Genomic DNA, 16,131 nt, shown 5'->3' on the forward strand with positions numbered 1-16,131 from the left:
TTAATTATAACTTCAAGGGTGTATTTGGGCCCTGAAAAGTTCAGGCCCAACTTGATTAGGCTTTTCTCTTAATGCAATACCCTCGTTCCATGACTCAGCCGAGCAAATCTTCTCTGACTGCATGTACTGCAGGTCTATCTGTATGGAATTGTGGCTATGTTGCTGTGTAAGGGATAGGCAAGCATCTGGATGGGATGGCAGGTGGGTGAGGGGACATAGGGAGAAGGTGAGTGAGGGTACGTAAGGAGAAGGCGGGTGAGTGGGCATAGGGAGAAGGTGGGTGAGGGGGCATAGAGAGAAGGTGGGTGAGGGGGCATAAGGAGAAGGTGGGTGAGGGTACATAGGGAGAAGGTGGGTGAGGGGACATAGGGAGAAGGTGGGTGAGGGGGCATAGGGAGAAGGTGGGTGAGGGTACATAGGGAGAAGGTGGGTGAGGGGACATAGGGAGAAGGTGGGTGAGGGGGCATAGAGAGAAGGTGGGTGAGGGGGCATAAGGAGAAGGTGGGTGAGGGTACATAGGGAGAAGGTGGGTGAGGGGACATAGGGAGAAGGTGGGTGAGGGGGCATAGGGAGAAGGTGGGTGAGGGTACATAGGGAGAAGGTGGGTGAGGGGACATAGGGAGAAGGTGGGTGAGGGGGCATAGGGAGAAGGTGGGTGAGGGGGCATAGGGAGAAGGTGAGTGAGGGGGCATAAGGAGAAGGTGGGTGAGGGTACATAGGGAGAAGGTGGGTGAGGGGACATGAGGAGAATGTGGGTGAGGGGTCATAGGGAGAAGGTGGGTGAGGGGGCATAAGGAGAAGGTGAGTGAGGGGGCATAAGGAGAAGGTGAGTGAGGGGGCATAAGGAGAAGGTGGGTGAGGGTACATAGGGAGAAGGTGGGTGAGGGGACATGAGGAGAATGTGGGTGAGGGGTCATAGGGAGAATGTGGGTGAGGGGGCATAAGGAGAAGGTGAGTGAGGGGGCATAAGGAGAAGGTGAGTGAGGGGGCATAAGGAGAAGGTGGGTGAGGGTACATAGGGAGAAGGTGGGTGAGGGGGCATAGGGAGAAGGTGGGTGAGGTTAGGAGGCAGTCACGCCAGTCAATGGGATTGGTTATTTGCAGGAAGTGTGCAGTGGGAGTGAGGAGGTTTTCAGACTTGTAGGGGAGGATTGCAAGTGTTGGCATTGAACTAGGTTATCAGTTTCATCATTACTCAGGAGTTACAGCTGTTTGTTTGTACATTGAATCTTCTCTGGGTCACTATTTAGGGAAGAGGGTTGAAATCTTTGGAAGCCTGTGATTCTAACTCAGAGTTGAAGACTTTTTCAGAGAGTTTAGGTCAACAAGTACTTGTCCACTGAATGTATGAAGTTCCCAGGGAATTCCTGAACATTCAGGGGTACCAGGATTTCTGTAGCATCCTGTTGCATATCTCCAGTCTACACTGTCACAGTAATGCTCTTTCTATCATCAGCCAATCTTCCACTTGCTCAGAGGAGATGTGGGCGCAAAAAGCCCAGGATGACCACTCCATGAAAATGATGTCTAGCCTGAGTGCTAAACCTGCAAGTTTCTGATTCAGAAATTCTGGGAATCTATAATGGGACCAAAATTCAGCACCAAATCCAGATGCTCAAACTGGTATGCATTAGTGCAGTGTCTGTTTTCACTCCTTCAGTCAAAAATAAACACCACCATCACATAGCATTCTGTGATACAGCATCCAGCTATCACAACACATCAGGACCGTTCAGTTGGATCTTTCGAAAAGATTTGTTCTAGATTTCATATTGTGTTTGAAAGTGGAATTAGATGTGATGAACCAAGAAAAGGACATGAGTAAATGACCGAAGTAGGTCAGGAATGGTTAGTGACTGACAGATTACAGCGTATTGTGTCCTGAGGAATGTTTAGAGCATACCTGTCTGGAGTAAACCAGAACTAGGGGCCATTCTGTAATGCTGACTTTCAGAAATTTATAAAGATATCCATGAAATTGAACAGGATCCAATATCAAGTGACTAAATCAAACACAACTGACTACATGTTCATAATATACACACAAAATTTTGACGTAAAACTAAAGAATATTGTGAAAGGAGAAGACTGAAGCTAGTCATTTGGGTGAGTAAATCATCAGAGACCCAAAGGTTGTGTGAACTAGTGAACAAGTCAAGGCATCACATCAAATCCAATCAACCTTCCCAAATATTTTCCTCCAGGAAAGATTAATGGGTCATTTTATAAATTGAAGACTGAATTAAATTGATTTTTGATCGACAAGGAGGTCAAAGGTTATGGGAGACTGACAGGAAAGTGGAGGAGGCCACAATAAGATCAGTTATCAACTTATTCAATGGAGGACCAGGCTCAAGGGGCTGAATGGTCTACTGATACTAATCTTTTTTTTTGGTTAGTAATCAGAATGGGGCATTCTGTCCTCAGTGACTTCATTCCCTTTTCCGCTGCTGATGCATAGTTGCAATATTCCAACTCTGTGACTGAAGCTTGATAAATGGCCTCTCAGCTCAACCTGCACCAAATAATAAAAGCAAAATACTACGGATGCTGGGAATCTGAAGCAAACACGGAGAATGAGCAGTTCTGAAAAAGAGCCATACTGGATTGTAAGTGTTAAATCTGTTTCTCTCTCTCTTTGATGCTACCAAATTCGTTGAGTTCCTCCAGTTTTCTCCGTGTTTGTTACTATCTGATCCATATTGACCAGGGTCTCTATCAGCAAATGTGTGCATTCTGTAGTGACTGCTAGTTCAATACTACTTCACACATTTGGTTTGTTCTGGTCGAAAACACATAAAGCTGCCGATGACATTAGGTCCTGAAATCTTAAGCTGAGAGCAATAAATGTACATTGCTAGGATCTCACGATGCCCGGTCTGTACAAGCATTGGTCTGATACTAAAACCCATGGTTCTGATGAAGGATCACTCAACAGGAAAAGTTAACCCTGATTTCTCTCGACAGATGATGCTAGACCTGCTGAGATTTTCCAGCTACTTCTGTTTTTGTCACTAAAACCCATGGGTCCCATGAGATGATCCTAACTGTATTGTACAAACATGTAAAATAGATGTAGTCCATTCAGGCCCTTGAGTCTGTTCTAGCATTGCAAATCCTCTTTCCCATCTACTCCTGATAGCCTTTAACTTCGCTCGGTGGACACAAATCCATCTACCTCCATTTTAAATGTATATAATGTTCCCACTTTCTCCCACTTCTGAGGCAGAGAGAATCAAAGAATCATCAGCTATTTTGGAGTTAGATGCTTCAGAATTCATACTCTCCATCCCATCCGGACAGGATGTGTGCGTGTGTGTTAGAGGAAATTTGTTCAGGGTGGTATCAGTATGGTCTTCGAAATCCACTGTTGCATTGTCAGCTAACTATCTCCAGCTGAACGGTGATGCAACGTATGGCCACAGAGCCTGACACTGCCTGTACAATAGTCCCACAGCATCGCATTAAATTTTAATACGGCTTCAGGAGAAAATCAAAACAAAACATTTCTCAGAAGAACATTGGGAACTAATAACAAATTAGAAAGCAAAATTCTGACCATGAGTGACCCTGAGGGCGGTGAACAAGTCTCGACAAGTAATGTGTCTTTGTTTGAAACTGATTATTCTATTGTTGAAACATTCAGCTTGCTCTTCCTGCTCCTTTTTCATAACCTATCCATCAATAGTTCTTGAAGTCTTGCAGTGTTGGTTTTCTGATAAATAACATGCAAATTCTATTACACTCAGAGCTCCTCCAATCTCTCCCTAAAGTGCTGCGGGTTTTCATATTGCTTATTTCACAAAGTCACAGCAACATCATTTGTTTATCCTGACGCAAGCATTGAGTGAATTTTGCAATTTGCAAACACCAAGTGGATTACTAAGTTGAGCTTTGAAAGAATCAAAATCTTCAGTTCTCCATGGCCTCTACCACTGCAGTTATGAATGATTAACAACAGTTTCAGCTCACAAAGAAAAACAAATATTCACTCACTAGCTCTTTAATATAATTAGGAGTTGGCTGATGTGTGGTTTAGTATCCTACTGAACTATAGTCAGCACCTGGGTACCAGGTATTAGCCAACCTTCAAATTCCAAATCCATTTACACATTGTAAACAAGATAATAAAGTGTGGAGCTGGATGAACACAGCAGGCAAAGCAGCATCTCAGGAGCACAAAAGCTGACGTTTCGGGCCTAGACCCTTCATCAGAGAGAGATTCTCCAGCATCTGCAGTTCCCATTATCACACATTGTAAACAAGTCTGCTTTTGATCATTTATCGTCCATGAGTACGCTTTGTCACTCACTGCTGATAAAGATGAGAAATGATGTTGCTAAAGGATGAATGCGTGATCCTATAGGATTTCAAAACACTGAAATCGTATTTATTCATAATCTGCGCGAAAATAAATAGTCATTTATAAGCACCTAGGATGACGCTCCTGAGTAATGAAGGCCTCTCAACGTTACGATGATAAATTAGGCTCATTTTCTTAGAGAGTGTCACTTTATTTCTTCTTCCCATCCAACTAGCCCCCCCCCCCGAAGGTATGAGATGCCATTTGCAAATTTGCACTGCCATCAGAATCTGGTTCAAAGAGCCACTCCTAATGTGGGAGCTGCTGACATGCTTCAGTGGTGTTTGTGATTTACAATTAACTTACAATGGGAGAGGGGAGGAAACGAGTAACAAATTCACATGAATTCATGCTTCTTTTTACTACTGTCCTAATGGGAGGTTGGGCAGAATGCTGTGTTGTATTAATTGATTATCCTATTACTGCTTGTATTCTTGTTGGGGTAGATATTTCAAATAAAACAGTTCAGATAAGTGATAAACCACTGGAACAGGTGAGTTTGGAACTTATCTTTCATAGCACCACTCACTGCAACATATAGCCTTTGTATTTTGTGAATATCTTTCAGCCAATTAGCCATGTTGCTATTTCGGGAAGATCTGTCGCTTCCTTCTCTGAAAACATAGATTCCTGCCCTAGTGCCAAGCCATCCCCTTCTCCCTTCAGCATCATGTCCATTGCAGCGGTTCCTGTTTCCATTGAGTATTTGAACTTCTCAAACATTTCCAAGTGGGCTGGAGAAGTACTACTGAGACCTTTACAACAGACATCACTCATCATCGACATGAAACAACACCAACATGCATTTGCCTAGCATCTTTTATATAATAAAATGTTCCAAGATACTTAACAGATCTATCCTGGGGCAAGATGTAGCAGACAGAGTTCCTGAAATGAAAATGAGCAACCCCAGGATGATGTAAATTTCCCAGAGTCAGGATACATATAGGGCTATAGAATGAATATATTTCTCTCATATTATTTTTTTTCTTTTGCTTTGTCTTTATAATTTATTTTCCTGATTTTTTTTACATGGATTTTCTCTGGAGCACTTGTAAGTGAAGATTATACAACTGACATTCTAATTAGCAACGATGATGGTCTGACTAGACTTTCTACCCTTCATGCAGAAAAGAAGAACAAAGGAAGTCTTCAGACAGATATAAAAGGAACCAAATAGCAATAGAATCCAATGATTTCAGTCAGTAGTCATAGTGATTTCTTTTAAAGCACAGTATGGCAGAGACAGTTTCTGGAGAAAAAAGGGGTTTTGTTTTCACTGGATGAGTTTTTACAAGTGAACAGTGTAAACAGCAATACATTAGGTTGAATGTTCTGGATCAGAATTTGACTTCCAGCTTTGGAGAAGCTCCCATATTTTGTAGAAAGCTTTTTTGGGCTAGAAAGTTTTGCAGAAATTTTTATTGAAGCTGTCTGTGAAAAGCATTTGCTCCTAAAGAAAAGAAATAGTTTACTTCTATTAAGAAATATGTCGCATAAGTGGAGGAGTTTACTTTTAAAGTTCCAGACCAGAAGTACTTTGTTAAGACCTTGAAAAGCTTAGCTGAAGCTGAGAAAGTCTAAAGGCACATGGGAATTCAAGGTAGAGGCTACCATATCCTCAAGGTGAGGAATTGAAAACACATTTAAATTTACAGGGGATGCAGAAGGGAGTTTTCTCTGGTGTAAATACAGTAAACGGGTGCTGTTGGGGGATTGATGGAATTGTATTTTACCATTTAGAGTTGTGTATTATGCAAATAGTTTGGTTTATTCTCTCATCTTAGTTTATTTTGCAAAAAAACTTGCTTTTTATTGTTAAAGTAAATCTGATCATGCTCAGCGAAAGACCACCTTGTTAAAACCAAACAAAAACCAATCTATCAAACCACATTACAATCTGACATTTGATTTGTTCAATAATAAAATCAGTTGGGATCATAACAACAGGAAGGCTGACACTTTTTGATGAAAGTCATTACATATCCTCATTAGAAATGTATTAAAGCCACATATTAACAAAATGCTCTTGAGGATTTTGAAATAATTCCACAAATGCCGGTAACCCAATACCAAGCCACCCTTCATATAGATGTGGAAAGCCCTGGACATTGATCCAGCTCCCTCAGAACCAGCTCTCAGAGAGAACAGAACCTCTGACACCCCTGTTCTTATCTGTCAGTCAGGGCTCTCTGATTGGACCAGGTTAATAGCCCAATCAGGGAACTCATATTCAATGAGGTCCAGCCAGTTGATCTCTTTGTAATCATTACTGACTTAACACAATGTATCTCCAGAATTCAGTCTTGGCTCACTATGTTCAATGTCTTGCCTTTGTTCTAGATTTTCCCATTTTTCTGCAGGTGGATATAGTTCCCATGACATATAGTTCCATCAGCAACACCCTTATTAACCATCCCTCAAATGCCTCTGGACACTGGAAGTTGACAGGTTACTATGGTTATTGCAAAAATACATATAAATTACAGAAAAGGCTCTGTCTGCCTTCTCCTTGGCTGAAACTGCATATGGTACAGGTTATATTGGGAAAGCAAGAGGAGGAGAGGGAAGGTTGAGGTTGGATTGGATTTGGTTGGGTAGTTGGGTAGAATTGGATTGGGTTGGGTTTGAATGACTAGGGTTGGGTTGGATTTGGTTAGGTCATGTTTCATTGGTTAGTCATCACTCCATTTACTTCCTTCTTTACCAAGATTTTTGAAGGAATATCAAGCCCTTTTCTTCCTGTCTTCCTGTGATAGGGTGAAATAAACCAGATTCCTGGCTCCATCAGTGATTTTAATTCAAGCTATGCAGGGGTGAATGCCTATTCCAATTTCAAAGGTTTGGGCCAAAGGTTAAGATTAAACAATTCCTGTAGACTGAAACAGTTATTTCTTCAGGGCTCCTGATAAATTATCAATAATTCAGTTCCATATTCAGCAGTTAATTGCAATTGATAGACTTTTTCCTTGATTACAGTCTTATTTTAGAGTTCTTGGGAAGCAGACACCTTTGAAAACCTGCCAATTAATGACCGGCAGGATAAGCAATTACATTGTGCAGAGTGGGCTGTTGATGGTATTTGATAGTTGCATGACTTCGAATGAGTCCTGTGAACGTTCTTGTACGTGCCAAAGCCGGCACAATCAACATATTTTTCTGTAGTTGTTTCTCTATGCCTTGCTACTTGTTATACCATACAAGAGAGAGAGTTTCATTCCAAGTCACTGGTCTTCACCTCAGACTGGGATCACGAATGGTCTCAGAAACAAACCTAAACCTCCAGACCAGTCATTGGATTGAGGAGTCGCCAACATGCAACTGGGCGAGGGGCTCATTTCTTTCTTTTCCTTCTCCATCTTCATTTATTTCTCAATAAATGTTCATATTTAGCCAGATTGTTATTGCTGTGTCTTCTCTGAACTACATTTAACTGAATCTGAAAAGGATTGTTTGCATACTCCCGGTGATCCAAAACAAGGGTTATGGTTAATGGTGAGATACTCCCTTTAGGAGAAAGCATTTGATTGTTTTCATCCACAATCTACAGGACTTAAAAAGCCATCCTAAAAGTTGTCTTCTGTTAACCAGATGTGCCATAATGTAGAGGTGCTGGTGTTGGACTGGGGTGAACAAAGTTAGAAGTCACATAACACAAGGTTATTGTTCAATAAATTTATTTGAAATCACAAAATTGTGGAGTGCTGCTCCTTCAGCTCAACTTCACCTGATGAAGGAGCAGTGCTCTGAAAGTTTATGATTTCAAATAAACTTTCAGGCTATAACCTGGTGTAGTGTGATTCTGACATTAACTAGGTGTACGCTCCCCTCTTTGTGTTACTCCCACTTGATATTGTCCAGTGGCATAAGCCTTCACCTAAGCTACTCAACAAAAGAATGTTAGGTTAGCTGGGATAATAGGAACTGCAGATGCTGGGGAATCCAAGGTAACAAAGTGTGGAGCTGGATGGACACAGCAGGCCAAGCAGCATCTCAGGAGCACAAAAACTGACATTTCGGGCCTAGAGCTCTGATGAAGGGTCTAGGCCTGAAACGTCAGCTTTTGTGCTCCTGAGATGCTGCTGGGCCTGCTGTGTTCATCCAGCTTCACACTTTGTTATCTCAGATTAGCTGGGTTTTGGTCCAAAGGAATTGAGCAAATGGTCCTGTCTTCCACCCTTGACTTGCTTTAACTGCAAGAATAAAGGGTCTAACATTAAAATTTGAGAGGTGCAAATGATTCCTTCTGGCTTTGTAACTGTATCTGTAATCGTTGTGAGCTTCATAAAACAGTGTTACAGAGAGAAACTTGCTCAACAGAAGATGCTTCAGAGTTGGCAACGTGTAAATGTTGCCCAGGAGGGGGAGGGAAAGGTCACCGTGTGAGCATTGTCATTTCTTAGCACAAGAAATAGAGAGATGTCTACCATTACATTGTACCATTTCTCTTAGCATTGTCTCAGAATATTTCAGAACTGGCTTTGAATTTACATCCTTAGTGTAACAATGAAGGAGCTTTGTCAATGTGACATCTCCCACAATCAGACACTGAAGAAACATACTATGAGTTAAAAGAGAAAGTTTGACAATAGTTTCCACCCCTTTATCCCAAGTGATTACACCTAATAATAATCTGGGAATTCATTGGATGAGGAATGAGTACGAAGAGTACAGATAAATTTGTCATTTTCACATTGGCAAGCTGTAACTGGTGCAGGGCAGCAAGGATAAGTGAGGGCCCTCCATCTACATCAATGATTTAGTCTAAGAGACAGGAATGTAGCTAAATTTGCCAATGGTACAAACATAGCAGTGAATGCAAGATATAAGGAGGCACAAAGGAACTACAAAGAGATGTAGATGTGTAGAAAGACTGGGCAATAATGTGGCATATCATTAAATATTTGTCTATTTACTTTGATTCTAAGAATTAAGGTACAGATAATTTTTTAAAAGAAAAATCATTTATAGCAGTTGATGAACATACAATCTTCCAAAGGCTCAAAATAATTGGAAGACCATATAAATGTTGACATTCAGAATGACTTGTCTAGACTTGTACAGCAACACAGTGAATTAGCATCTAGGTACAGCAATTAATTAAGCATGTAGCTTTACTGCAAAGAGATTGGATTAAGAATACAATTGTTGCTTCAATTGTATGGGGATTTGGTGAGATCAAAGCTCGAACACTGCGTGCTGTTTTGACCTCCAAACGTAAGAGAGGATATGCCTGTATTGGAAGCAGGGCAGTGAAATTTCAATAATTTGGTGTCTAGGATGAAAATATGATTTTTTAATGAGCGGTTGCATAAATTGGGCCTGCCTCAGGAGTCAAGGAGCAAGAGAGATGATAGTATTGAAATATGAAACATTCCGAACGGTTTAGACAAGATAGAGACTAAAAGGTTGTTTCCCCCTGGGCTGAAGAATCTAGAACACAGGTCACATTTTCAGGTTAAGGGGCCAATCATTTAGGACTGAGATGAAACTAAATTTCTTTTCTCATGATGCAGCGAATGTTTGGAATTACCTGAATCAGAGGGTTGTGGGTGGCCAATTATTAAATACATTCAAGGCTGGTGCAGACTATTGGTCACAGAAATGAAAGGGAAATGAGTTGAAGTCCAAGATCAGCCATAATCATACTGAATAGCAAAACAGGCTTGATGGGCTGAATGGTCTACTCCTCTTCCCATTTCTTATGTTCACCCCGCTGAGGTGTACAGGTGTTGATGTTGGACTGAAGAGGACAAAGTCAGAAGTCACATAACACCAGGTTATAGTTCAACAGGTTCATTTGAAATCACAGGATTTGGGAGCACTGCTCCTTCATCAGGTGAAGTGACCCTGTACAGCATGGCACAGTCTCAGCCTGAATACAAACCAAAAGAATTCACATTATAGGTATATTTTGGATAGGGAAGCGTGTGGGGCGTTTGATTCGTGTGGAATAAAATTCTTCATTATCTGTCACCAACAAAAACAACAACTCTAATGTGTTTGGGCATTTCAAGTTAGCCCCAACGGACATGAACTGGCAACAATTTGACAATAATTGGCATAAATTGTCAGCTGCATTAAGAAAAGTTGCAGGAACAGCTGCTGGAGGATAGAAAGAGGTCACAATGATAGTCCTCACTTTTCAGAGGTTTGGGCTGCAGTGGGGAACAGAATGGGGTCGCTTATGCTGCATTTATTTAATAATTAACTCGGTGGTTCTCAAATCTGACACTGATGCACTGATAACTCAAACACAATTAGTGCTGAATTGATTCCATTTTTAGTTCTGTTGTGGCAATAGAAGTGTGATCATTCTGCTTATTCTCAGACATTTGACAATCTCAGCTGGAAATTGATGGTGTAAAGGCAGCAATAACAGCCCTCTATAGGCAACTGGATAAGCATTTGAAAAGGAAGAACAAAAGGGGATGATGATAGGGCAGAGAAATGGGATTCAAGTTAATAGCTTCAATTGAAGAGTGAGCACCAGACTCAGTAAGATTGCCAAATGGCTGCCTTCTGTAATGTTAGCCCTGTGTCTGTAATAATGAAGGATTTTATTAACTGGATGAAAATACCCATGAAGAATTGTGCAATACAAATTCACATTGATACATATTGTCTAAACACAAGCTTAAGTTATTTGAAATAACAAAGAGAAGTCCAGCACAGGAGCAGGCTGTTCGACCCTCCAAGCCTGTGCTGATCATCATCCTAACTAAACTGAAAAACAAACCTTCTGCCCTTATTCAGCCCATATGTTACCTTCCAGATGCCTCTTGCCAACACCCAAGCCTACTTCCACCATCTCTTCTGCTCGTGTATTCCAGGTTCCTACTGCTTTCTGCATGAAAAACATCCTGTGTACACCTCCTTTGAACTTTCTCCTCTCACATTGAACCTTCCCCCTTTGTAATTGAAACTTCACCCTTGGGAAAAATCCTCTGACTGTCCACCCTATCTGTGCCTCTCATAATTTTGTAGACCTCTATCAATTCCCCTCTCAGCCGCCGTCTTTCCAGTGAAGATAATTATAATCTTTTTAACCTTTCCTCATAGCCAATGCCCTGGAGACCAGGCAACATCTTGGTGAACCTTCACTGCACTCTCTCTAAAGCTTCCACACCCTTCTGGTAATGTGGTGACCAAAACTGCACATAATGCTCCAAATGCGGCCTAACAAGGGTTTGCCAGCTCTTGTACTCCATGTCCTAGCCGATGAAGGCAAGCATACCATGTATATTTTTAATCACCTTAGATACCTATGCTACCACTTTTAAGGAACTGTGCACCTGCATGCCCAGATCCTTCTGGTTTTTTAAATTCAACTATGGGGATGAGGGCATCATTGTCTAGACAGTATTTATTGTACACCCATAATTACTCAGAGTCAACCACATTGTTGTGGGTCTGGAGTCACAGGTAGGCCAGACCAGGTAAGGATGGCAATTTCCTTCCCTAAAGGACATTAGTGAACCAGATGGGTTTTTTCCCTAACAATCGACATTGGATTCATGGCCATCATTACACTCTTAATTCCAAATACTTATTGAATTCAAATTCCACCACCTGCCATGGCAAGATTTGAACCTGGATCCCCAGAACATTATCTGGGTCTCTGGATTAACAGTCTAGCGATAATACCACTCGGCCATTGGTTCCCCTGTATGTTTAGACAATAGACAATAGGTGCTGGAGTAGGCCATTCAGCTCTTCGAGCCAGCACTAGCATTCATGATGATCATGGCTGATCATCCACAATCAGTGTCCTGTTCCTGCCTTATCCCCATAACCCTTGATTCCACTATCTTTAAGAGCTCTGTCTATCTCTTTCTTGAAAGCATCCAGAGAGTTGGCCTCCACTGCCTTCTAGGGCAGGGCATTCCATATATCCACCACTCTCTGGGTGAAGAAGTTTTTCCTCAACTCTGTTCTAAATGGCCTATCCCTTATTTTTAAACTGTGTCCTCTGGTCCTGGACTCACCCATCAGCGGAAACATGCTTCCTGCCTCCACAGTGTCTAATCCCTTAATAATTTTATATGTCTCAATCAGATCCCCTCTCATCCTTCTAAACTCAAGAGTTATGTTCCTAAGCATTCTCCCATTTACAGTACAATTCATACCTAAATTCACTCTTCCAAAATGCAATCACTTTGCATTCGTCTAGATTAAACTCCATCTGCCATTTTTGTGCCCAACTTGCCAATCTGTCTATATCCTGTTTTATCCTTTCATAATCATTGGCACTATCAGCAGCTCTGACAATCTCAGTGTCTTCTGCAAACTTGCTAATCAGATCACCCACATTTCCCTCCAGATCATTTATATCTGCTACAAACAAAATAGGACCCAAGACTGAACCCTGTGGAACGACACTAGTTACCAGTCTCCATTCTGAAAAAACCCCTTTCACCATTCCCCTCTGTCTTCAATGACGAAGCCAGTTTTGTATCTATCTAACCAACCCACCCAAAATCCTATGTGATTATAGTTTTGTACCAATCTGTCATGTGGAACTCCATAAAATTCTTTACTAAAGTCCAAATAAACTACATCCAAGGCCCTTCATTCATTATTTATCTTTGTCACTTCGAAAAATTCAATCAGGTTGATGAGACATGTCCTCTCTGCAAAACCATGCTGCTAGTCATTAACTAGTCCATTTTCTTCCAAATGTGCATATATCTTGTCCCTCAGTACCTTCTCCAGGAGCTTCTGTACTACAGATGTCAGATTCAGCAGTCTATGATTTGCTGGATTATCCTTGTTTCCTGTCTTAAATGAGGGAGCAACACCGGCCAATCTCCAGAACTTTGCCTGTGGTCAAAGAGGATGTGAAGGTAATTACTAAGGCAAACTATTTTGTCCCTTGCTTCTCACAATAACCTGGGATAGATCTCATCTGGTCCTGGGACGTGTTTACCTTAATGCAATTTAGGATACCCAAAACTTCATCCTTCAATATGCTGACATTCTTTAGAGTATTCACATACTCATCCCTGACCTCCACATCAGTCGTGTCTTTCTCCTCAGTGAATACCAATACAAAGTACTCATTAAGGATCTCTCCCAATTCTTGTGGCTCAATGCGTAACATTCCTCCTTTGTTCTTGAGTGGGCCTACTCTTTCCTTTGCTACCCTCTTTCTTCTAATATATGCATACAAAGCTTTGGGATTCTCCTTGACCATGTTTGCTGAAGGTGTTTCATGGCCCCTTTTAGGCTTCCCAATTCCATGCCTAAGTTCATTCCTACGTTCTCAGTACTGTTCAATGGTTTTGTCAGCTTGTGGCCACCTAGACCTGTCATATGCTTCCTTTTTCCTTCTGTCTAAGCTGACAATTTCCCTTGTCATCCATGGTTCCTCAATCCTGCCATTCTTATCCTTCAGTTTTGCAGGGACATGTATGTCCTGCACTTCAATCAACTGGTCTTTAAAAGTCTCCCACACGCCAGATGTATATTTGCCCTCCAATAATGGCTCCCAATTCATATTCCCCATTCCTGCCTATTTTGGATATAATTGGCCCATGCCCAATTAAACATCCTCACCCAAGGGCCACACTATCTTTGTCCATGACTACGCGAACTCTTATGGTGTTTTGGTGGCTAAGCCCAAAATGCTTTACTACTGAAAAATTGATCACCTGTACTGGCTTATTCCTTCGCACCAAGTTTAGCATGGCCTCCTCTCTGGTTGGATTGTTGACATGCTGTCTCAAGAAGCCCTCCTGGACAGATCTAACAAATTGGTCTCCATATGAGCCCCTGGCTCTAAGGGAGTACCAGCCAATAAGAGGAAAGTTGTTGTGACTAACTTCAACTACCCTGCTTTTTTCCACATCCTTCCAACATCTGGTCCTTTGTCTCCTGTGGGCTGTTGGGAAGTCGAAAGAAAAATCCCAACATTAAGATTTCATCCTTCCTATTCCTGAGCTCTACCCACAATGCCTCACCGCAAGATCCCTCCAATGTGTCCTCCCTCAATACAGCTGTGATGTCTAAGCCCGAAACGTCAGCTTTTGTGCTCCTAAGATGCTGCTTGGCCTGCTGTGTTCATCCAGCCCCACACTCTGTTATCTGTGATGTGATCCCTAATCAGCAACGCAAATCCCTCAGCCTTTTTGTTTCCCTTTCAGTCCTGTCTAAAATAGCAATATCCTGGAATGTTAAGCTGCCAGCTCTCTCCCTCCTTTAATCGTGTCTCCGTAATGGTAATAACATCATAAGTTGATTGTTACTGAAAATCTCAACCACATTGGAGGAGGTGAGGAAAGGCTAATTAACAGCTAGCCCGTCAAACACATAAAGGTCATATAAACACTCAGACTATTGATAATGAGTGTGTAATTTAAAGCCGTTTTTAGCAACACAATGAGTCTTTTTATTCTTCTAAAATTGTGCTTCGATTGGGACTGAGAAGTTGTATTGTCTGATTGCCAGCTACTATAAAGACAGCTGGTTTGCATTTTTGTCGTCAGAGGGACTGTTAGTGATGTGATAAGTAAAGTTACTATTGAAAACCGACAACCAGTGAAGTTAATACATCACACTGTTAAAAATAGAGCTTGTAAATAGAATAGTGAGAAGATTAAGACTTAAAATAGAAATGTGCAGCTGTGTATGTGAGCACAAAGATTTGAGAACAGAAGCTTTGAAGGAGGCAACCAAATCCACAAAGTCAAATTAGAACATAAAAAAAAACCTTGAAGCAAAAGAAAATATTTAGTCCATGACTTTAACTCCACGTGTGACCACATCAATCAATGAGTCTCCTCCTTCCCTTTCATCAATATCTGTCCTCGTTCAAAATTTCACTGTGAATCTAGCAGATCTGTTCATATCCAGAAACCTCAGCCACCATTCTCAACAGCTATTGATTCAATTCTTTTCTTAAGGCACTTGTTGTCCGAGCAATAAGCACTTTTTCATGGCTCACATTCACTATGGGAGAATGGGAAATAGCCCTTCAATCTATAATGTTACTGGAGGCTGTGAATTTTATAATTCTGTCTTTGAACTCTGAGCCGACAGTCCTAATGGTTGCTTTTATCCACACTTTACGCTTCCATTTTCTAAATACTTGCATAAAATCCTCCAAGGTCATCCAGCACTACACAGGAGGAGAAATTGACTCTAGTTTGAGATTTGGGAGGTTGCAGAGTTTGATGATTATCTTGTGGAGGGAAATGCTTTCATGCAATGAGGATAATGCTGATTACTATCAGTGCAAAAAACAAACAGGTTCCGTTTGATCACACTTCAAGCTTTAATGATTACACCATTATCAACATAGCAGCAATCACTATGCTTCAAAGTAACATAAAACACTTTGAGATTTATTAAAGCAATAAATGATTTTTTAAAAATATGTCCTATGCATTAATCTCAAGAGACAAAAAGACTTGAATTCATATCATGCCTTGCAGAATCAAGGAATGCTCCAAATTTCTTTGTAGTCAACTAAATACTTTAGAACCGTAGTCGCTCTTCTAAAGTGGGGCAAAGAAATTTCCACATGTGTACAACATCTTTCTTTCCTCACTTCCCTCTTGAATTGGCATTACAAATAACATCCTTCTCATAATTAACTAATAATAAAGCGTTCCTTTATGATTGTAAAAGTGTCCTTTAAGGAATCGTTGTGGTAATTGTGCTTTTAAGATTAGTCTTAATGACTCAGAACTGAAGACGTAGACAGAGCTCTCCATGGCCCTGCAATGGCTTCTTTCATTTCTTTTCTGGTCTTTGAAGCGAGCAAT

The sequence above is a fragment of the Stegostoma tigrinum genome, chromosome 39 (genome assembly GCF_030684315.1).
Source record: "Stegostoma tigrinum isolate sSteTig4 chromosome 39, sSteTig4.hap1, whole genome shotgun sequence".
Taxonomy (NCBI): Eukaryota; Metazoa; Chordata; class Chondrichthyes; order Orectolobiformes; family Stegostomatidae; genus Stegostoma; species Stegostoma tigrinum.